Genomic DNA, 7,864 nt, shown 5'->3' on the forward strand with positions numbered 1-7,864 from the left:
CCGAATTACTGGAAAACATCGAATCACAGAGATAGAGGTGCTAGCAAAGCTGTTTACCCACATCCACTGCACAGGCACCATTCCTAACATCTGGCGCCAATCCTAGAGAGTGACCATTGTCATGTCAGTGAAGCCACTCAATGACCCACACAGCTACTGCCCCATTGCCCTTCTCCCAGTAACATATAAGGTCCAGAGATGCCTCCTGCTGAACAGACTGAGTCTCGCCCTGGAAGCAGCAATGTCCCTCTCAACAGATAGATTTTTGCACAGGCCGCAACTGCTCCGAGCAGGGCCTGACACTGACCTCACACATTGAGGCCGGTTTCCAGAAAGGCCTGAAGACATAAACCACCTTTGTTGACTTATCCTGTGCCTGTGACACAGTGTGGTGCACAGGCATGCTGCTGAAACTCTCCAAAATTATCTACTGTGAAAACCCTACAACTAATCAACTCCATGATCAGCAAAAGACAATTCTGTGTGCACCTTGGAGATCAAATCATCCGCCTACATATAACCAACATCAGGGTCCTCTAGGGATCAGTCCTCTCTTCAACATATATATGTGACTTCCTTCCCACAAAGCACAGCTCTTTGCATATGCTGAAGGCTTGGCCTTGGCTTTCCAGGCCACAGAACTTCAGGACATTGAGAAAACACTCACTGAAGATATACATTCCCTGGAAGTCTGCTTCAGAAAATAGAGACTTCAACCAAACACTGCCAAGACTGTTGTTTCAGCCTTCCACCCGAACAACTCGAAGGCCAGGAAAGAACTTCATGTCCAGTTCTGTGGTCTACCACTGACCCACGATTCCCTGCCAAAATATATCTTGACTGTATGCTGGCAACACCTCCAGATCTCATACAGAAACTGGCAGGTACCACCTGGGACAGCAGAGCCAACACACTACACACTGTCCTGGTCTACCCAGCAGCAGAGTACTGCTACTTAACCTGACTTAGGAGCTGCCCATATCTACCTCCGAGAAGCCATGAGGATAATTTGAAAAGTGCTTAATTGGCAGTAAACCACTTTGGGGTGTCCTGAGATCAGAAAAGGCATACTATGCAAGTTATTTTGCTTTTATCTCAAGAATGAGCTCAGATATAGGCCTATGCCATATTCTTACAAGAACTCTCACTAAACATATTTAACACCAAATGTTACATTACCTATCTCTGTGCCTGTCTTAGCTCACCCATGTGGAAATCCTCATCGATGCCTTTCTTGCCTCTAGAAGTGAATAGTCTAACGCTGTCAAGGATAGCCTGGCATCTTTCATCTTCTAAAAATGCGTATTCTAGTTTGCACCAAATCCCATGTACCCATCAATCCCTTGTTCATTACATTGGCTGTCCAGCTCAGCAACAACTCCATTTTAAAATCCTCATACTTGTTTTTAAATCCCTCCATGGCCTCATCTCTCCCTTTATCTATAATCTTCTCTAGGTCTACAGCCCTCCAAGATATCTATGCTCCCTTTAATTCTGGTGTCTTGTACACTCCCAACTTTAATTACTTCATTATAGGCAGCCATGCCTACAGCTGCCTAGGCCCTGGTTCTAGAATTTCACCTCTAAACTTCTCTACCTTGTTCTCCTCCCTTACAACCTACCTCTTTGACTGTCATCTGTCCTACTATCTCCTTATGTGGCTCGGTGTCAAATTATTTTCATATTTTACTATGTTAAAGGTGCTATATAAATGTAGGTTCATGTTGTGTAAAGTGCAACAGGACTCTTGCAAAATGGCACATCTGCATGGCAATGTTGTGCAGTACACAGCAGACAATGACAATGTATGACACTTCATCAAGGGCATATTGCAGGCAGCCTTTCAGAAGTCCAGACACCTGAAGTTCTGCTTTAATGATCCTGGTTGAGCCCTCGGTTCAATTTTATCTGTGATACTTGAGCATGGTGAGGTTTTACAGAGATGTAAACAACCACATCTCTTTCCACAGTAGCCATGCTGTCATGCTTCTCTCAGGTCGAAACGTGGGAGATGGTAGAGTATTTGAGTATAAGTGCATTTAGGCAGATCTCTGGCTACCTTGCACAGACAGACCTGAATGACATTGTTCTTGTTAATGACCACTAGTTCTAAATTCATACTGCAGTATTCTTCTCTATTTACGAATGTTGCTGGCTTGTGTTCCTGGCACTTTAATGTCCATGCATGTATAGCCATTTACACCCTGCGCCTGAGGGAACTCATCAACAAGCTCCCTCCTGGTGACTGCTAAAGTCAGTTGGGAATGTGGTGTACTGCTCAACCCTGGAAAATAGTGCTACTTAATACAGCTGATGTCCACTGTAAATTTAAAGGAACCAGTGACATAACATTTCAGGGCTCTGGTGATTTTGAAGGCCGTGAGCATGACACTCATCCATATCCAGCAAGCAGAAGGTCCTGTTGAAGGAGGCTTGTGACCCTGTCTGAAGAAACGCAGCCTTCGCTGGCACTACTTCTCAGTTAGGTCCAGCAAGGTGAGTTTTGGCCTTTAGACCCAGTGTACTAGTTATGATCTCTTTGCATAGGCCCCATGTCACCTGACATATGTTGAGAAACATGTATGGTGCAGTGGTTGCTGCTGCTCCTTCTTTTCCTCCAAGTCTTGCTCCATCTAGCAGAAAGAGGCAAGGATGGTTCCCAAAATAAATAAGAAACACCTGAGTAAAGTGTGCTAAGGCACCAAAAGTATATAAATCTAGAAGTTGCCAATCCAGACAGTAAAAGATCTTGGGGGCTGTTATATTATTATATTATTCTTAAAGAGTTTGGAACTATATTGTTATGCACCTGTATACATATACATAGTCAGATGCTAAGCAACAATGTATCAGCCTGCAGGATATGATGAAATCTGTGAATCATATTCTCAGAAAGCTCCAGCATTTGTGTCTAAACGTGTGATTATTTCAAACTGCTGGAAACCACAAGACATAAACATGGTGGCAGCAGGTGGCTGTGAGTAAAACATAAGCATTATAAACAAAACATGCTGAATTAGATTTGAGAAAAATCAACCCTAAATATGTTCAGAGAGTGAGGGAAAAACAGAGTGAATCCTTCAAAAACAATGTGGTCACTGCCACAACAATGAACGCACAGCTCCAGTCTGTGATGAATTGGGTGGCCAATAATGTCATGGAGGCATTTGAGAAGTTTAAACAAAAGTGCAGATATTGAAATTCAGTAGCTCTCTAGAAGGTACTAGTGAAGAGGAAAGGGTCAGCTATATCCCTTTGTGGGGAGGAGAGAAAGGTTTGGATTTGTTTAGTAGCTGGGAGATCAGTGAGGATGACAGTAAAACCCAGACAGAAATTTTGAGAAATTCAGCATATATCTCCAGCCAAAGTCAAACCATTAGATCCACTGATATGAATTTCAACGCCTGAGGCAGGAACCAGTTAGTCTGTCGACAATTTCTTAACAAGACTGAGAAATGCAGACAGCAATGTAAATTCAAGGAAACAGATGAAAGGCCGGCTCTGGAGCTCTGCACATCCTGAAGTACAAAAAGATTTAATTGGAAAGGACAAGCTCACAATATCACAGGCCATAGACACTGTCAGAATACTTGAAGCCATGAGCAGATAGATGAAGACGCTGACTACTCAAATGGCTAGCCTTCAGTTAAGTCAGAGGAAAGGCAGCAGGATTTGATGTAGCGAAACAGCAACAAAAGAATATACACCAGACAGAGAGAAAGATGTGCAAGAACTGTGCATGACCACATGATCTCACAGAGAGAAGGAAATGTCCCACTTATGGATCAAACTGCAGAGCTTGTGGAAAATCCAGTCATTGGGGATTTTGAACTGTCATAAATAGGGTCGGGAGAGAACTGAAAACCTTATATCGTTTTTCTTACTGTTTAATCAGTGTGGTTTTGGAAAGGAAGGTGTGCGTGTGTCTGTGCGTCTCTTAGCTCCTTTGAGTGTGTAGTCAATTTGAATAACAGCAGCAAGCTTTTTTGGATTTAAATAAAGAGGATTATTTATTCACATATTCACCCTGAAAGTCTAAACACTATGTCAATCACTCACAAAGCTAGAGAAAAACACGGCTAGAGAGAATAGTTCACTTTTACAAGTTGTAAACAAAAGAATAGTTCATAGTTCATGTGGTTGGCTTGCTTTGGAAGGTCACAGTGGTTGTGGGACTGTTAAAGAAAGGAGTCTTTTCAACTCTTGAATTGTAAATGGGTTCAAATAGCTGGATTTGGATATCAGGATTATCAACGGATTCCCTCAAAGAGATGAAGGTTCAGTAGGTCATGAAGTTAGGCACTTCTGGTTTTTGTACCAGAAGGTCAAATTTCTTTAAGGTGGACTTGGTCTTGGGATTCAGGCTGGGAGGCTTTTTCAAGATGTAGCAGCCTCCAAGTTTAAAAATGCTTTGATGTTACTGTCTTGGTCTTCAGCTGATATTCTGCAGTGGTATTCTTCACAGGCTGCCCAGCTATCTCTAGGTCTTCAGATAAAAAAGGATTTTGGTGTCAGAAGCCAGTTTTGGGCACATGATCAATTGCTGTTGCCCATCTAGAGTGGCTTACAGCTAAAAGCCATTGCTATACAATATGATTGTTATGATCTTTGGCCAGACCCCCAAGTTGTTGGTGAAATCCGGTTAGGGACCAATAAAGTTTGTTTAAAATAGACAAAGTTTGAAATTCAAGACACTTACTAAGTGAAGGAAGCATCAAGATTCCAGGATTTTGAACAAACAAAAATCAACTTTACTATACAAGGTCAAAAATCCAAAACAATTCACAATATCTATCTTATACTCTAAAACTCAGTAAGTAAGAGGTACATGTGAATTAACAGGAAAACTGTGGTTGAACACACCGCCCTGACCAGTAAATGGTAAATATGTTATGATATGGCAGGTGGTAATTGCCGGGCTGACCAAACCCCAAAGGGGAACTTGGCCAAGCTATCACAACAATTTGCAATTTGTATTTTATTATGAGAAGGGAAGTGCACTGAAGTCGGAAGTAAAGAGTCCACGACCACTTTTGGAGATTTAAAATGTTAAATTAAAATACTTATTAACAAAAGAAAGAAAACTTAAACACAAGATTACAGTTACACAGTTAAATTTAGTTTTACAACATTTCCTATGAAATTTCTACTTAGCAAAACTCCCAAAATAGCCACCTTTTCCAGGCAACAGCCCAAATAGATTCTTAATCTATAAAACATCCAGTAAAATTACTGCAATGCATGCACTGTTGCTATAAAGGAGGTATTTCACAGCTTCTTTCTCCCTCTCGACAATGGAAATCCAAGGCTTTTAACAACACCTTGCTTTCTGGAACAAGCAAACACTTCTCTGGGGTAGCTAGGGGCTGCATTTTCATAAGTCTGTCTTCACACAGGCCACCTTTCAAGATCTCACATGGCCACTCACCTCATACAGCTTTCAATCTTTCCTTAAATATATTTTCTCCCTTCTGATTTTTTAAATCCATTGTTCTAAACTTTCATTGGAAGTTACCTTTCCAAGAATATAAAAATCTTTCATGTTGTCATTATGGCTAGCACTTTTGGGAAAAATAAACTTAATAACTTTGCCTTATTTATTTATGGTTTTGCCAGTTGTAAAACATCTTGCTGTGCTTCTTTTGAAATTCAAACAGCTAACAATTCACTCCTCACCTATCTCCTAATGCAAATTCCCATTCATACTGTATCTACTGGGATCTCATCTTAGCTCGCCCATCTCCAATGCCCGCTTTTAGTCCTTATCCCTTTGATGATTTAAACCTTGCAGCCTGACTGTCTTCAGTTTAATTAAATTAGGCACACAAACATAGACACACAGCCCCCACAAGCCTACTTCAGTATCCCACAGTAATATTAGAAAAATAATGATATTCTCTTTACACATGCAACCAAAACAGATTTCTCAATAACCCACCCTGATATCAGTAACCCTGTCAGTCAACCAAGCTCACTGAAACTTTGTCTTTCTCACGAGAGTTTCCAATCTCCAGATTTGAAGATCTCGCCTTGAAATTTTCTCTAATCATTGCTCCAACTCGGGCGGATTCAATAATGGCCCACCTTACAGGGTTTCAATTGCCTTCTGAGATTATGTTCCTCTGGATTTCCGAGTACACTCAAGCATCAACTTACAAGCACAATTTCAGCTCTTCGACCACGCCAAACAGAACACCACTGTTCCAAAGGGATACCTTTGCCCCAACGCTCGCAGCATGGATTCACCAACCTTCAGCTGCCTTCTCGGATCTTCAGGGCTTCTCTTGAGCCCACTTCAACTATCAGGGCTTCTGCCAAGCCCACTTCACTTAAGGTCTACTCCCTGCAGCTCTTTCTTTAATTGGATACTGTTTCTTCTTTTCGTAACTCAACTGTTCCTGTCCCCTGTCTCTTGTGCCTGCGTCTGGGACACTTTTTAGGACCTCTCCCTGTCTCCCTCCCTTGTCCCTTACCTCTGGGATATTTCCTGGGACCTGCTCCCTGTCCTGCTTCCTGGTCCATCTCTCTGTAACATTTTTTTGCTATGAACCCCACCCCCGCACCTGGTCATCTAACCTGGGTTTTCACGTCATTCTTTTGTCTCTATGCACAGGCACACAGGGCCTGTTCTGGCCCTGAAGAGCATGAACTTGCTGATCTGTGTGTGTGCGGCCTGCTCCTGACATGCGCAGGAGTCCTGAGGATCATCGGGAATTGGAGTTCCCAACCTCGCAGATAGGCTTGAGTTTCTTAACATGATAGATGATGGTTCTTCACACCCACTTGTAGTTAACTGTTTTTCTGAAGTTTTCTTTCGTTAAATTGCAAATTTGGAGATGTGGGTTGGAATTCTTCCTTCCAGGACTAAGTCCCATGGCAAGGGCGGGTACGAGGAGTGTTTCCCATCAAGGAGGCCAACAGAAATTCCCGCAGTATCATGCGATCCCAGCCTCACTAATTATGCAGTCAGGGGTTTCCTGACATATCGCGCGGTGGTGCAGGCTGGATGGCATGCACCCTGCCATCATATCTGGGTGCCATATTTAAAAGGTGCCTGGACATCAAGTTATTAACAAGGCCCATAGAGATGGCAAGGGACCTCCTGCACCTAAGTTCAGTTACTCGTCTCTGGGCGTCCTCGACTGGTGGAGGCCAGGAGGTTCGTCCTGCACCCAGCTGATGGAAGAGGCCAAGCAAGGAGATCAACTCTGCACGGGAGCAGGTCGCCGCCACTGTCAGGGCCCAGGGTGTCCAACGCAGGTGAGCCCTCCAATGCTGGAAGAGAATGAATGACCTCATCTGCACAGCCATGGTAGGTAAGCCTCAGCTGCTCACAGTTACCACAAGACATGAATGTCAGGGACATGGGCCTCAATGGCAACATCATATGGTGATGCCTCATAACCCCACTGCAGTCCATTCACTCTGTAGCTGGAGTGACCACTGTGACTCCTTCATCCTTCCACACAGAGACCTCACAATGCTGCCTGGAAGTGGGGCTGTGGTAACGGGGAGGGGGATGTAAGGGGAGGAAGGGGCTCAGGCGCAGAAGGCACCAGCAAACTCCGTAAAGGAGATGCCTCTCTGAGCCTTATCCTTGTATGTGGTTGGGCTCATCGTGCTGGAGGGTGGTGGGCCAGAACCCTTCTGAACAACCTGCAGTGCATCAATGCCACGCCACACAATGCAGTGGGTTATCTCTAAGACTGGAAGCTTGAGGAAGAAACGTGAAATTGGTATGTTACAAATGGATGCTATTTACAATTCCACTCAATTCCATCTTCACTGTTATCTTTGAGCAGGACAAGTTAAGCCACAACCAGCGAGAGAGGGAGAAGATGGGAGGGGGTCAGCCACACTGAAG

This window comes from Cetorhinus maximus, chromosome 8, assembly GCF_964194155.1.
Source record: "Cetorhinus maximus chromosome 8, sCetMax3.hap1.1, whole genome shotgun sequence".
Classification (NCBI taxonomy): domain Eukaryota; kingdom Metazoa; phylum Chordata; class Chondrichthyes; order Lamniformes; family Cetorhinidae; genus Cetorhinus; species Cetorhinus maximus.